Raw genomic sequence first — 17,021 nt, forward strand, 5'->3', positions numbered from 1 at the left:
AACTTTAGCACACATCACAATTACTTGGGAGGCTTGTTATAACTCAGATTGTGGGACCCTATCCTAAGTTTCTGATTCAGCAGTCCTGGGGTAGGTCCCAAGAATTTATATTTCTGACAAGTTCTCAGATAATGATGCTTCTTTCTAGTCTTGGGGCCACATGTTGAGAACCATTGAGCAAGTGAGAATGTGGGAAAGTCCCTCAGAGAAGAAAATGATACAATTTCTCATGTTCTTACTAGTCACTCTTAGGAGGATCTTCTTAGCATTAACTCTTCCCCTTATCCTCTCCTCCCCTCTACTTCCCTACATCTCCCAACCTCCACCCTGGGAAACCCTTTGTCTCAGCTGCTGTATTCTACCATGGGTGGCAGTTATCACACTGCTTGGCAACTGTTGTATGCCCAATTAACTGCCACATCCTGAGGGCAAGGACCAGTGTCTTTCACTGTGTGTCTTCACTCACTAGCACCATATCTCAACATGACAGGCATGAAATACAAAAGTATTGACTGAATGATAGAATGAATGAGAATTCCTTTCTTTTTGTACTGACTCTTTAGGTCCTTGACAAAGTCCATCTCTGGTGGACTTGATCCCTCCATTTCTCTCCGGTAAAACAGTCTGTTGCTTATCTATTTCTTCACCAGTATTCTTAGGATGTAAGTGGCTTGTCAGGGTGGAATAAAGTAGGGTAAAGGAGAGAGCATGTGTGTATATGCACATGCATGTGTGTTCTGTTTTCCTTTTTTTATTTTAAAGTAAGCTCTAGGCCCAACATGGGCTTGAACTCATGGCCCTGAGGTCAAGGGTCACATGCTCCACTGACTGAGGCAGCCAGATATCTGTTTTCTTTTTATTTCCTTCTTGTTCATGTACATACAACAGCTGTGTGAGTTGGTGGAGTTGGGCATTTCCACCAGACCATGTACCTCTTTGAAGAATGTCCCATTCATAGATCAGAAAGTTTTATTTTTACCTCTTGTGGCTTACAACTCTTGGCTTTGCTTGAGTAGCGATGCATAACCCACAAAACTGGATTGTAATTCGTTCATATAATTTCTTGTGAGTCAAGACATTTTGAGATAGCACAAAAAAGTATTAGACTAAGAATCAGCAATTCTGGATTCTAGTCTTAACTTAACCTTTAATTAGTTACATGCCCTTAGCCGAGTCTCCTAATTTGATTTTTCAATGAAGGCTTTAATAAAAATAATCTAAATATTCTTTCCAAATCTTAACACTCTCAGCATCTGTGAGTTGAGAGGAACGTGTTCTCAAAAGTGTGACATGCTTTAGGCATATATTTATTTTGCATGTTCAGGTGTGGCCCATATGTCCTTTTAGATGGTAAAGAGATCATTTGGTGAAATAAAGACATTCCAAAGGGCTATAACATAAAGTTGTGTTGCAGGCAGTCCTGTGTCTTTGGCTATTCTAGGAGTAAATGAAAAAGAGGATAAAGAAAGAGGAACCAATTAGAAGAGATACTTTGCATTTATTCCCATGAAGAAGGAAGCTTGAGTTCTTGCCCAGGTCTGAGTATTTAATTTTTCAGTAAGCAAGAACCAGATCCATCAACACATCCTCTTCTTTGAATATTTATGGTTTGCTCTATATCTTGTCCCTGTGGAATTTCCTGAGCAAAGAGATTGTATGTTTGACTCTTGAAGAAGATAATGTGATCTCAGAAATATGCTATTTGGCATCCGAATAAAGTCCAGATTTAAAGTATCAGCTTGGTCACTTGCTAACTTCTTCCAAATGTCCAGCTGTTATCATTACAATATATCATGTCTTAGTCTTGGGAAGTATAGTTTACAGCCATGTCACAATGGCAGAATAGTTGGTAAGAATGTTTTTTCTGAGTATTTGACTTGTTAAAGAAAAACAATTTGGGGGAAGTGATGGTGAGGGTGGAGAAACATATTTTCATGGTGATGAAGCCACAGCAAATTTCCAGAGGAAGACAAGCTGTCACTTTCTTGACCTTTTGAGATTCCCCATGAAGTTTAATTCTCCATCATTTTTCTACTTCATAGGAATTAGATCTGATTTAAAAACTGGGCTGGTATATTGTAAGTACTTCCTTTTATGGGAACTGTGTTGAAGGTGATCCTTAAACTACTTGGTGCAACTGAGATATTAACTTACCTTCATTCCCAATGTTCTAATTGTCTTTTCTTAAAAAAAAAAAAAAAAAGGACAAAAACAAAAAAAACCCTAAGTCAACTAGATTGAATTTTGGCTGAGTTGTGCCTCCTTTGAATAACATTTCCATTTGGTCTTACTGGGATACTCAGAAAACCTTAAAATCTTTAAAAGGTCATGTTCCCTTTGTAGATGTAGAAAAGTGCTTTTGACTTCCTGGGTCCCTTTAAAAAAACTTTACCAAAATAAGATATACACATATCAGGAACGTACACATAGCATCAGTGTAAAAAGCATTAAGTTTTCGATACTGAACACAACTGTGTAACCAGCACTTAGATCAAGAAACAAAACACTGGGGCACCTGGGTGGCTCAGTGGGTAAAGCATCTAACTCTTGATTTCGGGTTAGTTCATGACCTCATAGCCATGAGATTGAGTTCTACAGTCGTGAGATTGAGCCCCGCATTGGGCTGTGCACTGAGTGTAGAGCCTGTTTAAGATTCTCTCTCACTCTCCCTCTGCCCGTTTCCCCTGTTTGTTTTCTCTCTCTCTCTCTCTCTCTCTCAAGTAAAAACAACAACAACATTGTCAGCATTGCATAAGCCCCCTTGTGCTCTGTTCAGGCTCCTATCTGCTCTCCCCACCAACGATAACTGTGATGTTGACTTCAACAGCATAGACTTCTTTTGCCTGTTTTTATACTTTGATCTTGTTTTGGTCATACTAAAGACATTATTTGCCTATCCAAAAGTACTCTTTTGGATAGGACTTATTTCATTCAATATTACGTTAGTGAGAATCATTGGGTTATATGTACGTGCCAATCATTCTCATTTCTGAATAATGTGTAAAAATGCAGTATTTATTTATCAGTTTTACTGTTGATGGCATTTGGGCATTTCTGTTTCTGGCCTTTATGAATAGTTTGGCTATGAACATGACAGGACATGTCTTTGTTGAATAGATATGTATGTGTTTGAGTCGGATATATTCCTAGGCATGGAATTGCTAGGTTATAAGATATGCATAAGTTCAGCTTTACTAGATACTGCCAGCTTTCAAAAGTCATACTAATTTACTGTCTCATCCTTGGGTTCTTTTGACTCGTGTTTGTGGGAGATGCAGGAGAGAAGCATCAAAGGAAAAGGCTTCAAAAGGGAAGGGCTGGAGAGGGTGCAAGGCCTTAGGACACGTTTACACAGCTGAAAGCGGCTGCGGCTGGTAAGGAACACCTTAGAGCCATTAATGTTCCTCCTTCACACCTGACCCTTCCTAGTGTTCTAGAAATCAATTAATTCGAAATTCAGCCTTGAAATGCTAAACCATTAGACTGATTAACACACTTGCTTAGCTGACTTTATGTAGATAGTCTTTAGCAATTATCCTAATAAAAAGAAGCTTCATTCTGGAGTCGGGGCCTCGGTTCGACTTGAGTATGAGGACCTTCACTTAACTGCACTTTGTCTGCAGACTCATCCTTTGCGACTCTGGCCATACTCCCTGCAACAGATGTTCCCGAAGGTGTAAAGGAAAAAGGGTAGTTGAACAAGTGGCTCTGATATTAAAGCTTAATTGTGGTAAGCTTTCATCGCTAAGGTTCTGATCTTTCCCTAACTCTTACTTAATGAAATCATAAAGGCCTATGGCTCTTTTGTTCAACTAAAGGTACAAATAATGTTTTGAGCTTCCGTTATGAGATAGGAGATGGTTTAAAATAATTTTTTAAATTGTCTGTACTAAAGAAAAATGTAAATATATGAGTCTTTAAAGATTACTCCTCCCTGACTAGTATCAAAAAATGGCGAATGGAACCCATTTTTAAAAAAAAATTTTGTGGTGTTTATTCAATTTGCTTCCAGCTTCCGCTAAACTAAGAAAGACACATTGAAATGTGGAAATGTTGGAACCATCCTTTTTAAAGAAAAGAAATGCTTTTCAGCAGGGGAAACAACATAACAACTACAAAAATATATGGACATGTCAAAATATTTCTAAAGGAACTAGAATGAATTTGTTATTTAAATTTTTTTAAATGTTTGTTTCTGAGAGAGACAGAGCGTGAGTGGGGAGGGACAGAGAGAAAGGAAGACACAGAAGCTGAGCTGTCAGCACAGAGCCTGAAGTGGGACTCGAACCCTCTAACTGCAAGATCATGACCTGAGCTGAAGTTGGACACTTAACTGACTGAGCCACCCAGGCGCCTGTAAAAAATATTTCTAAAGGAACTAGAATGAATTTGAATACTACCGACAATAAGGACATTTACTGTAAAAAGAAAAAGACACCCACTAAGTTTTCTTTGGACAGCTTTCTTAGAGAGACTGGAGCACTCCAAATTACTCAACTGAATATTTCTAAATTCTTAGATAAACATTATTATTATGAATTAAGCAATTATAAACAATGTATAAATTAAAGCATTTCAGTGTTTGTTATAGTCTGCATATTAATTTTAGACAAAATATTATGGACTAGAGTGCTCATATGTGCTATATTTGCACCAGTCTCTGAGGTGATCTACAATTACAGTATTTGATCATATTTCGTATTTGACCTGAAGGATAATTTTATTATATCCAGAAGTCCTTAGGATATGTATTTTTAGCTTTATTTTCTCACCTATTACTATGGGCATGTAATTTATTCCATATAAGTTTCTTGGTTCAGAATGAAGTATATAATTAAACATGGGTTCTTTGCAAAAATAAATCATATAGATTCCAGGAATGTATTGTATTATGAATGACAATACCCCATCGAATGTGTATTGTGTGATATGACTCTGTGTACACACACACACGCATATCAATCCTTGTGGTGTGAAGGAAAGAAAGTTTATTTTTGTAAAAGCAATGCACTATAATATAGCTCAAAGGACCCCTGGGAACTCTGCTCAGATGTTTGGATTTTGTGCAACAAATAATGGTGAGCCAGTTAAAGTTTTTCATCAAGGAATGAGATCAGAGGTGTTTTAAGAAGAATGATTCTGGGAGGAATTGGAAGCAGGAAGAAGATTTAGAAGCCCAAACTGGCTCACATGAAAGAACTCTTGAAAGTCCTAATCATCTTTGTAAAACATTATGAACAATTGTTCTGTTAAGCTTAAGAATATCATTTCATGCTATAAATACCATCTCAGACCAAATTCTAGTATAGATGAACTACAGATATGTCAACCTTTTAAGGAAAAGGTTTAGAACAAACACATTCCACTGAGAAAAATGAATCCGTGAATTCTCCCCACTCCTGAAAGTCGTAAAACAAAGCCACCCAGATTGGATTTAAAAAGCTGTCTCTGTCTGTCTCTTGGAGCCTTGGTGTTCTATAGGAGTAAACCTTGAGAATGGTCCATTCTACTGTTTCTCTTGGCAACGAGGGTTTAAATGGAAAGGAGGCAACAAGAGCAAGAAAATAAGGGCTATTGTGAAGGAGCTGAGGAGTGGTTGGTGGTAAAGGATGGCAGGAGAGGAGCACTAAAATGTTAATAGCTGTCATGTGGAAATCCTTCTCAATAAAACCAAAGCTTCCATTCTGATTTCAGATTGGTGCTAGATGTTTCTCGTTTGATAATCTTCCTTTTAACATTCTTTTTTTTTTAGGGGTGCCTGGGTGGTTCAGTTGGTTGGGCGTCGGACTCTTGACTTTGGCTCAGGTCATGATCTCACAGTTCATGAGTTCGAGCCCTACATCAGGGTCTATGCTGACAGTGCAGAGCCTGCTTGGGATTCTCCCTCTTCCTTTTCTGCCCCTCCCCTGCTTATGCTCTCTCTCTCTCTCTCAAAATAAAGAAATAAAACTTAAAAAAATAAAATTTTTTATTTTTTTCAAGCAACTAAGTGTTTAGAGACAGAAACAGAGAAAGTACTCTTAGAAATGATGTTTGTCTTATCTCTCAGTGTTCATGCTAGATTGCTAGTGTTCAGAATCATGGAAGCATATGAATTAGGCTTTTGGAAAAACCAACCTCCTTGCTTAAGACAAAATGTTCTGTAAAGTGTACACTCCACACTCCTGCATGACATTAATAAATAGGTCCTTAATTATGCTTATGTGCCTCTATTCTTGCAAGGCAACCAACTATATACAGCAGGGCTGGAAAATCCCAGGTGGCTTATGGTTAATGACAAAGGAGCATCAGCAGCACTGACTAATGAGGTATTGAAAGAATGATACAGCCTAATTTTTGTTAAGCCACTGCACAGATAAATGACTTGCTTGATAGTTACCCGTTGACCTTAATGATAATTGTGCACAAAACAAATAAAAAAAAAAAACCCAACAGAAAGTTTTTGGCACAACCTTGGCCAGCATTCTTGAGCACAAAGCCAGCTTAAGAAAAGGGTGGAGCAAACGATCTTGTAGTGTCTGCAAAGTAGAAGAAAGTAGCACATAAGCTTTGACACAGCACAGAAGTTGTAATTTTGTGCACAAGGTATACATTGGAAAAGGACAGAGGCAGTGTGTTTTGATGAGTGAGGAATCAGAGAGACTTTGGTCTGAGTCCTACCAAAGATTGACTCACCTGAGGCAAACCCTTGGTTTTGCTTTCCTCCAAAGTTAACCATGTCAACCATGTCATGGTTTGGAAGTTTTGGGTTTTTTTGAACTTTTTTTTTAATGTTTTTTTTAAAGTTATTTTTGAGAGAGAGAGACAGAGCACGAGTGGGAGAAGGGCAGAGAGGGAGGGAGACACAGAATCTGAAGTAGGCTCGAAACTCAGCTTTCAACACAGAGCCCGACATGCGGCTCGAACTCACGAACCTCTAGATCATGACTTGAGCCGAAGTCAAATGCTTAACTGACTGAGCCACCAGGTGCCCTGGTTTGGAAGTTATTGTAACACAGCTTTTAAATATAGCTATTAAAGTTTATCTCCCGACTTTTAAGGGGTTTGTATCTTAAATTCCTTTACCTGATCACGTAAACTTTTGTGGGCATAAGTAGGAGGCAAAAATGCATTGAAAACAAGAATGTTAAATATAACTGAAATATTATTGCTGGAAATGTTAAGTCATCTCTTGAAACATTGAGCATACCAAGAACTGGTTTTGGTCCACCTCAAAAAGCAGGAGGTTATAACCTTCAAAGGAAACTCTCCTAGGAGAGGTTAGGATAGAAAGGGCCAAGCTATGTGCATAATTATCAATGGGGGCCAGTTTGTTTTATTGAAAGTCTTGCTCTGCAACTCCGAACTCGGTTACCACACAGCCTCAAACTGCATAAATGATGGTGAAGGTAAAGGAAATAAATATACTCCTCCTTACTTGAGAAAAGTGAATTTAAAATCATATATATGGGGCGCCTGGGTGGCGCAGTCGGTTAAGCGTCCGACTTCAGCCAGGTCACGATCTCGCGGTCCGTGAGTTCGAGCCCCGCGTCGGGCTCTTGGCTGATGGCTCAGAGCCTGGAGCCTGTTTCCGATTCTGTGTCTCCCTCTCTCTCTGCCCCTCCCCCGTTCCTGCTCTGTCTCTCTCTGTCCCAAAAATAAATAAACGTTGAAAAAAAAATTTAAAATCATATATATGGGGTACAATGGAAGAGTCAGGATGTGCCTCATAGTACGTAACTCTAAGGAAACCATATCTAGAGTTAACATTTTTAGCTTGACCCACAAAGACTTCATGAAAGGGATTGAGAAAAAATAACTTTTGATATTTGTAAGACATAGAGATGAGATTTGAGGCAAGGTTAAAGGGCTTTTTATTACATATATGTGTGTCATATATATAACCACATATGTATATGTTTGTATATATAAAATATAACACATGCAAAGTTTTATACATAGGTAGGCATGTATATATGTTTATATATGTGTGCATGTTTATATGGTATAATAAATACATCACAATGACAGTAATCATATTTGAAAGCAAAATGAGAAAACTGACAGAAATCTTGGGAGTGATTTTGAGGAACCAGTGACATTTTAAATATATTCATATAGACCTTTAAGTTTTCCTTGAAAACCAGAGTAATCTAAGCGAGACTTCAAGATATTTCCCTGTGTGAAATAAAGACAAGCAGTGGTGTCTTAGAAGAGACTTAGTGCACTCTTAACCTCACATTAAACTTGTATTTTAGGATAATTTTTTGAAAGAATACATCAAAGCATGTGAAACTGGTGCCTAATTATATTGTCATTAGTATACAGTAGATAGTGTTATCATTCTGCATAAAGCACTATGAAATGAGTACGTTAAGAATATTTAATTATGTGGGTGAGCGAAATAATAAAGGAAAATTGCTAGTTAATTGCTTTTCTTAGAAATGCTGTTAGGGGTGGTAGTTGTCCAGCAACATGATTCATCCTAAAGAAATATGCTGTTGGGCTGCTTTCTGCAGAATTATTCTGGGGAAACTAGGAGGGAGAACTAGGACTTGTTGGTACAGATTTCATTCTTTATTCTCTGTAATGTGCCACTGCCTCTGGGAAGCCTTCCCTGACTTGAACTTTCTATGAGCCCTGAATACTTTGCCTGTACCTCTATCTAGTATGCTTCTCAGCACGTGGTATTTTAATTATTATTCCATGTGTTTGTTTCTCCTTCCAAACTGGGAAATTTAGACACATGACTGTGTATTATTCTTCCCAAGCCCTAGCTCAGGGTCTGGCACAGAATAGGTGCTTGATGCAGGTTGTGGGGTTGAAAAGTCTCTTCTCATAGAATCAAAGGCAGTGGCTGGGGAAAGTGGGTGTGAGCCAAAGGTTCTCCCATTTTGTCCTTTCGGGAGCATCTGAAACAGTCTCATTACCTTTAAAAAGAATCTCCTGAAGAAATTCAGTCTGCTGACAAACTTTGCTTCCTTCTTTTTCTTTTTCTTTTTTTTTCAATATATGAAGTTTATTGTCAAATTGGTTTCCATACAACACCCAGTGCTCATCCCAAAAGGTGCCCTCCTCAATACCCATCACCCACCTCCCTCCCTCCCTCCCACCCCCCCATCAACCCTCAGTCTGTTCTCAGTTTTTAAGAGTCTCTTATGCTTTGGCTCTCTTCCACTCTAACCCCCCCTTTTTTTTTTCCTTCCCCTCCCCCATGGGTTTCTGTTAAGTTTCTCAGGATCCACCTACCCTATGACCCAGCAATAGCACTGCTAGGAATTTACCCAAGGGATACAGGAGTGCTGATGCATAGGGGCACTTGTACCCCAATGTTTATAGCAGCACTCTCAACAATAGCCAAATTATGGAAAGAGCCTAAATGTCCATCAACTGATGAATGGATAAAGAAATTGTGGTTTATATACACAATGGAGTACTACGTGGCTTCCTTCTTTTTCTAAATGAAGAAGAGAGAGAGAGAGGGAGGGAGGGAGGGTGGGGGGAAGAAATGCATTTTCTCCTCTTTACATTTCATCTCATTAGAAAAACATCACTTGGAGGGTATGACTATTTAGAACAATAGAACCATCTATAATTCAGGATCAGTTGTCTTGTGGATGATTTACATTATCTTAAATACTCTAAACATGTCTTTTGATCTTCCCCATTTACTCTAATGTGTTATAGATTTGGGTGTGTGTGACAGGAGGAAAGGAAAGTGTAAGTGTTCTACAAAGTAGTTGAACCTATTGCCTTCTTAATATAAAGTCCTAGGATCCTAAGAAAAAGTACATAAAAACTTCCTCTCGAATTATTTTTCTTGTATGCATTGCAGACTTGGGCACCCATCTATTCTCAAGGGTGCATATCTAATGGGGACATGCCTCATAAAAAAATCTAATTTGGAGTCAACAGGGAAGAGGTAGCTCCACATAATATTTAAGAATGTGAATGTACACATAATGTTTAAGAATGAGAATGAGAGGGGCGTCTGGGTGGCTCAGTTGGTTAAGTGTCAGACTTCGGCTCAGGTCATGATCTCATACTTTGTGAGTTCAAGTCCCGCGTTGGGCTCTGTGCTGACGGCTCAGAGCCTGGAGTCTGCTTCAGATTCAGTGTTTTCTTGTCTCTCTGCCCCTCCCCCAATCGTGCTCGCTCTCCTTCTCAAAAATAAATAAACATTTAAAACATTTTTGGAATGAGAAAATGAATTTTATTAAGGAACTCATGCCTTTTATCAGGAAAAAAGCAGAAAGTTGAAAAAAAAAAAGTCAAAAAAGTAGAACCATAGGTGGTTTATCATTAAAAATAGAGGAAAATAAAAGTTTGATTCTGAAAGTATCTGTTAAGGATCAGTTGCAGATAATAAGAAGTGAAATAGTTGCTTAGAAAACACGTATCAGCTTTGAGAGGAGGAGGAAAGTGATATGTAAATTACCAACCAGAGCCATGAACCAGCCAGTGTTCAGCTATGGTGGCACTAGTAGTGCGTAATTATATTGGGAATTATCTTCCCTCCCTACCTGCCTGTCTCTTGCAGACTAAAATGAACACTTGGGGTAACACTTAAGGAGGAAAGTAGGAAAATGAGAGCATATTGCTGACACACACATACATGTACACGTGACAAGGCTTTAACGGTAGAGAGGTAATTGTCGATGGATTGCTTTGGAGCTCACCTCTGTTAGTGTTGATCTGGATCCCAGCCTTCCTTCTCTCTCTCTCTGTTTTTTTTTAAGTAATCTCTACACCCAGTGTGGGGCTCAAACCTACAACCCCTAGATCAAAAGTCACACATTCTACCGACTGAGCCAGCCAGGCACTCCCCTGGCCTTCCCTCTCTAAATCAGTGCCTGGCTCCTTCGCCCAGATGTGTGTGTGTGTGTGTGTGTGTGTGTGTGTGTGTGTGTGTGTGGTTGCATGTTAACAGAGACAAAAATTGAGATAAAGACAAAGCTAGAAAGTAACAGTGACATAGAAGATGGGAAGAGATATTTGTTCATTTTTTCCTACCATGTATCGGTTATATCCTGGTTGATATTATATTAAAAGGACAAGAAAATGAAATGCCAAATGGTTTAATGTATAAATTCCTAAGCATTTTTTTTTTAAATTTCAGAGATTTATTTTGAAAACCAGGCTTAATGTCAAAAATTTTCTAACCACATTTGGCTTTAGACTTGCATTGGGATTTCATGTCATTTTCACTTTTCAATTTCTTGAAATATATGAAATATCTATGATTTGTAGCTAACAGCTCCTATGGAATACTGTGCTGGTCTGGATTAAAACCACTACATTGGAAAAAATAAATCGGCACAACAGTGTGTCAAACAAAGATCCTTCTCTGGGCTTTTCATTCCCCATATATTTGTGTTTTTTTTTTTTTCAAAATTTTTAATGTTTTATTTAATTTTGAATGGGGGAGGGGCAGAGAGAGACACACACACACAGAATTTGAAGCAGCCTCCAGGCTCTGAGCTGTCAGCACAGAGACTGACACGGGCTCAAACCCACGAGCCGTGAGATCATGACCTGAGCTGAAGTCAGACACTTAACCACTGAGCCACCCAGACACCCCTCCCATGTATTTGTTTTATTTAGTGACCCATATATTTAAGATGTTTCTAAAAAGAACGTAACTTGATATATCAGTATGATAATAAATGAGCATCCTTTGTTTAATTTGGCTTGTTTCCATTCCATCCCTGTAGCACAGACTTTATTTTTTATAATTTTATAGATAAGGAAACCAAGACCCATAAAGTTTAAGCAGCTTTCCTAAAGGCTCACTGCTGGCCACCTCAGTGAATGACCTGTCTCCTTCCACTACAAGGCACTGCTGAGTATCAGTCCTAAGTCATTTGAAGCTTGGATCAGTCCTAAGTCATTTGAAGCTTGGAGTCATGCAGTCCAGGACTTTTGCTAATTCAGCTGATGATGGGAATGGCAATCATGAACAGATACTATTGTTTCCACTTAAGCTGATTATGGCTTTAATTTCATATTTTGTTTTTTTCCCTCTTTAGTACATTCTGATTGCAAATCTGGAAAGTTCTTTCTTAATAAGCTAAATTGCCAGGCTTATGCTCCAAAGTAGTTTTTTAAAGTTTATTTATTTATTTTTGAGAGAGAGAAAGAAAGAGCACACAAGAGAGGATCAGAGAGAGAGGGAGAGAGAGAATCCCAAGCAGGCTCCAAGCTGTCAGCCCGGAGCTTGATGCGGGGCTCAAACTCACGAACCGTGAGATCATGACCTGAGCCAAAACCAAGAGTTGGATGCTCAACAGAGTGAGCCATGCAGGTGTCCCTAAAGCAGTTTTTGAATTATTTTGCAGTACATGTATAATTAGTAGGGGTCGTTGTTTAACCCACAAATTTGACCCCTTACTTCCTATTTTAAAAGAGACGTAATGTCACAAAGATGATTTACGGCGATGAGGGTAGTCGTTGTTCCTAAGCTCCTTGATCTTGGAGTTGAAGCAGTGTTCTGACCCTTCCTTCAAAGCTCCTATAGTTTTCCCAGCAGGTTAGTAGAAGAAAATGTTATCTGGGTTTCTTGGCAAAACTTTTAGACCTAAGGCTTCATAGTTTTTTTTTAGTTTCCATCTGCAGACATGAAGATGCTCCCACTCCTGTCTCTTTGTTTCCCCTCTCGTCCTTGCTGGATCCCAGCTGGGGATAGTAGACAGTGGCACTTGTTTCTTACTATTGACATTAGAGGCGGTGTCTGTCCATTCAGGAGAGGACCTGTGGACTTAGAGGTAATTCAGTGGGGATGATCCAGTGCCAAAGCCAATAAGCATATTTTCTCTTCAGCTTTGACTCTAGTGTGCAAGACTCAGAATATCACCATTTACTTACCTGGTAGGATCTCCATTACGTGCTTGGCTTCAGAGGTGTCACACATGGGATGGACTCTATTGCTGGCTTTCTTCCATGCCAGTGTACCCGGCTCCGGGTATAAATCACGTTTGGTGTAAAAGCACTTATGACAGTCTTGTTGCTCCTTGCCAGTGACTTGTTTGGATGAGCATATGAACCTGTTCTGGAACATAATCTTTAGGTGATACACTAGGAAAATCCTATTGTCGTTGAAAACAGGGTGCTGTGATACTTATCTTAGACCTTGAGGAAAAATATTAAATACATACTGAGGATGGTGGAGCAGAAAATTTGAAGGAGCCTGCATCCTGATGACATCATTGAGCCACTGATTCAATGTTGGGATGGCTTTTCTCTGGTCTTTTTGTTAAGTAATGTCCCTGTGGCTTAAGCCAGGTTTTCTGTTACTTGCAGTCAGGTTTTCTGTTACTTGCAGCTAAAACTACTCCTAAGTGATAGAATATCCTAAAAGGGAATTGTATATTACATTTTGCTTTTCATAACTTAATTTCACGCTACAGAAGTTCTTACACTATAATTAAAAGTACAGTTTAGTTCTCGCCCGCCCCCCCCCCCCCCCCCCCCCCCGTCCCCTGCCCCCTTGCTGAGCCAGCCAGCCTGGCCTCTCCCCTGAGGCCAAACTTCTGCACTGTCCCCACTGCACGAGGGAGAGCGCTCAGTGAGACCTGGCTTTCTCCAGGTTCCCGCCGGATGCTTCCAGATGCCAGAAGTGGGTGGAGAATTTCAGGAGAGCAGATTTAGAAGATAAAACACCCGATCCACTAAATAGACATTATTGATTACGTGCCAAACACTTTGAGACCTCTATGATCTGTAGAACTGTGCATTTTGCAGAGGCATCGGCAAACTCAAGAATGATTGGGTTATCTTATTTGTCAAAATTAATTGAAGCAGATACTTGTGAAGTCATTGGGAGAGGCCTTACAGGACAGTTCTTTGAGATAATGCGATATCAACAATATTTGATCTTACCAGTCATTTGACCAATCATTTGATAGTCATTTGTGTCTATCATAGTAGACAGAGAAAATGAATGAAAGAATTGAGTGAAGACTCAATTGGGTCCTGAGATTCTGAAACAGAAAAAAATGGATGAAACTTCTGAACAGGAACAAAAACATAAAAAAATAAACAACAGCAATGCTCAGAACCCCAGTGCAGAAGAAGGGGGTAAAGACCAGGATGAAGACATTTTACCTTTAACCCTTGAAGAGAAAGAAAACAAAGAGTACTTCAAACTGTATGTGAAATTTTGACTGTTGTAGGAAAACAAGACATACCTCTGGACAGACATGAAACTGATGAGCCCCCAGAGGGTCTCTTTACTCCTGGTAACTTTCAAGCACTGCTGACATGCGGCGTAAATTCCGGAGAAGAGGTTCAAGAAAGCTCTTTGAGACAACAGCAGTTAACGCTTGTTCCGCTCGAAAACACAGCAGAGGCAGATGCTAGAGGTCTGTGAGAGCTGCGTTCGGGAGGAAACCCTCAGGGAAGTGAGAGACTCCCACTTCTTTCCATCATCACTGATGATGTAGTGGACATAGCAGAGGAAGAACACTTGCCTGTGTTGGTGAGCTTGGTTGAGGAGTCTCATAACCTGAGAGAGGACTCTGTGGCCTTCGTGCCTCACGAAGCTGATCCAGAAAGTTTGGCTGTGAAATTTCACACCGCGGTAATTGAGAAGTGGGGACTGAACGTGGAATGTTGTCATGGCCAGGCTTAACGCTGTGTCCAATGGATTTTCTTCCAAAATGAAAGTTGTTGCTTCTGGACTTTAGAGAAATATCCCCAAGCTGTCTACACACTTTGCTCTGCCTGTCCCTTAAATACATGGTTGGCAAAATCCGTGCCTGTTGTGGGAGTATCTGTTATATTAGGAACAATTGAGGAAGTCCGTTCTTCCTTCCATCGAACTCTAGAACTGCTTTTAGAGCTTGACAGTCTCATTTCTGTCCTCTTTCAGAGCAGTGAGGAAAAAGGTAAAGAAATGACGGAAATTTGCCATTCTTAGTGGACAGGCAGGCATAATGGTTTTGAAATTTTAAAAGACCTCCTACAAGCACTTGTTTTATGGTATAGTTTAGACGGTATAGTGATACAAACATTAGGTGGAATAACTGTTTAGCTGGTTGAGCATTTGTACTCTGTAGCACAGTAACAGATTTTGATTTCATTGTTACCATTGTTGTTCTTAAAAATGTTCTATCTTTTACAAGAGCCTTTGGGAAAAATCTCGAGGGCAAACCTCCAATGTCTTCTTTGCCACCGGTAGCTTGTTGCAGTGCTGTATTCACTAAATGAAGTGATGGAAAATATTGAAGTTGATCATGAATTTTGGTCTGCCGAAGCCACAAATTTGGCAACTAAACTTGATATTCAGCTGAAACTCCCTGGGAAGTTCCGCAGAGCCCAGCAAGGTAATGTGGAATCGCAGCTAACCTCTGAGAGAGTTACTATAAAGTAACTCTACTTTACTATAAGAAACTCTACATGTCCCAACAGTGGAACGCATTATTCAGGAACTGAAAGGTACATTCTCAGAACAGCACTTCAGAGCTCTTAAATGCTTATCTCTTGTACGCTCTGTCATGGGACAGCTCAAATTTAATACATCGGAGGGGCACCATGCTGACATATACAGGAGTGACTTACCCAACCCCGACACACTCTCAGCTGAGCTGCTTTGTTGGAGAATCAAGTGGAAACACAGAGGGAAAGATATGGAGCTTCCATCCACCATTTATGGAGCCCTGCATCTGCAAGACATCGAGTTTTTTCCTAATGTTTATGCATTGCCGAAAGTCCTATATATTCTTCCTGTGATGAAGGTTGAGAATGAATGCTATGAAAATGGGCAAAAGCATCTCAAAGCGTACCTGAGGAACATTTTGACAGATCAAATATCAAGTATCTTGGCTTTGCTTAACATAAATTTTGATATAAAACGTGACCTGGATTTAATGGTGGACACCTATATCAAACTCTATACAACTAAGTCAGAGCTTCCTACAGATATCTCAGACACCATTGAAAATACCTAGGAGACTTTTAAAGTAGGTTCTGTCTTATGTTTGATATTTGGAAAAATCTGTAAGAAATTTGAAAACATCTTATGAAAAGCTGTCACATGTATGTAGGCCACTTAATCACTGAATATCTTGACCCGTCAACTTCTCATTGAGTCCATTAGTCATTGATGATCTGCCTACTTAAATGGCCCCTGTTGGAACTCTTATGCTTTGGAGACATAACTGTTCTTCCAGAAGATAGCATTGAAAGTGCCACATTACACTTCTGTGTGATCTCTGCTAATCGTGCTTTGGAATTGTTTCAGTGAGGTCATTTTAGACACAACATTTATTATCACTGGATCCAGTTGTCAGGTATTGAGTTATCACTTCTTGGAAGAAACAGATTTTGAAGAGGTGTGGGAGAAAGGAATACATTGTATAAAATGTTACGATGAAGCTCACAAGTGACCTGGAGTGTGAAGTTTGTTAAAAATCTGTAATGGACAGTTAAGAGAGTTACCAGACAGCCAGAGAGAGATATATATAGAGAGAATGGAAAACAGGTGAGCTTGCCAAGCAAGGATTTCAGTGTAGATTTTGTCTTTATCAAATGAACCTAAAGGAACAAATTACAGTTACAGTTTGAATGGGCGAGCCTGCCATTGTTGGTGCGCATTAGGTTGTTGCTGTTTGTAGTCCTTTGTTGAGCCTACATCTTCATAAGCTTTTTAGCAGGTATTTGTTGAACACCTCTGTTTCATGGTCAAGATCAGAGGCCATGGATACTGACAACTGATTTGTCTGTTTTCCTCTATCTTTTTCACGACTATATCTACTGCCTCATCTTGATTTATAAGCAAAACCTGGAAAACCTACAAAAACAAGTGTTTTGTGGTGTAACTAGGAGTAATACAGGAAATGTTGCTGTTATTTTTGGTGAAGAAAATCAATTTTGTAGAGTTTATTTCAATAAAATGTGAATTTTACTTAAAAAAATAAAAGTACAGTTTGTTCACACAACAAATGGCATAATCTCTTAACACAAAATCAATAGTAGGCAAGAAATTAATTTAGCAAATACATAATGCATAAATGTGCCTTATTGGTTCAATGCCAATTATCTTT

The 17,021-nt window shown here is 39.3% G+C and overlaps 1 long non-coding RNA gene and 1 pseudogene across 1 annotated transcript in view; both read left to right on the forward strand.

The window, feature by feature from the left end:
* The window catches only part of LOC124522039 (uncharacterized), an 82,946-nt gene extending 78,881 nt beyond the window's left edge, over positions 1–4,065 (forward strand). The window contains exon 4 of the long non-coding RNA XR_006964667.1: positions 3,624–4,065. This is a non-coding gene — a long non-coding RNA (uncharacterized LOC124522039). The remainder of the gene's footprint in view (positions 1–3,623) is intronic.
* Positions 4,066–12,596: 8,531 nt separating this feature from the next.
* LOC124510234 (52 kDa repressor of the inhibitor of the protein kinase-like) lies at positions 12,597–15,926 on the forward strand (annotated as a pseudogene).
* The last annotated feature ends 1,095 nt before the right edge of the window (positions 15,927–17,021 follow it).

The sequence above is a fragment of the Lynx rufus genome, unplaced genomic scaffold (genome assembly GCF_022079265.1).
Source record: "Lynx rufus isolate CCGP_SWC_20201006 ecotype Redwood Valley unplaced genomic scaffold, mLynRuf1.p SCAF_1, whole genome shotgun sequence".
NCBI classification, from domain to species: domain Eukaryota; kingdom Metazoa; phylum Chordata; class Mammalia; order Carnivora; family Felidae; genus Lynx; species Lynx rufus.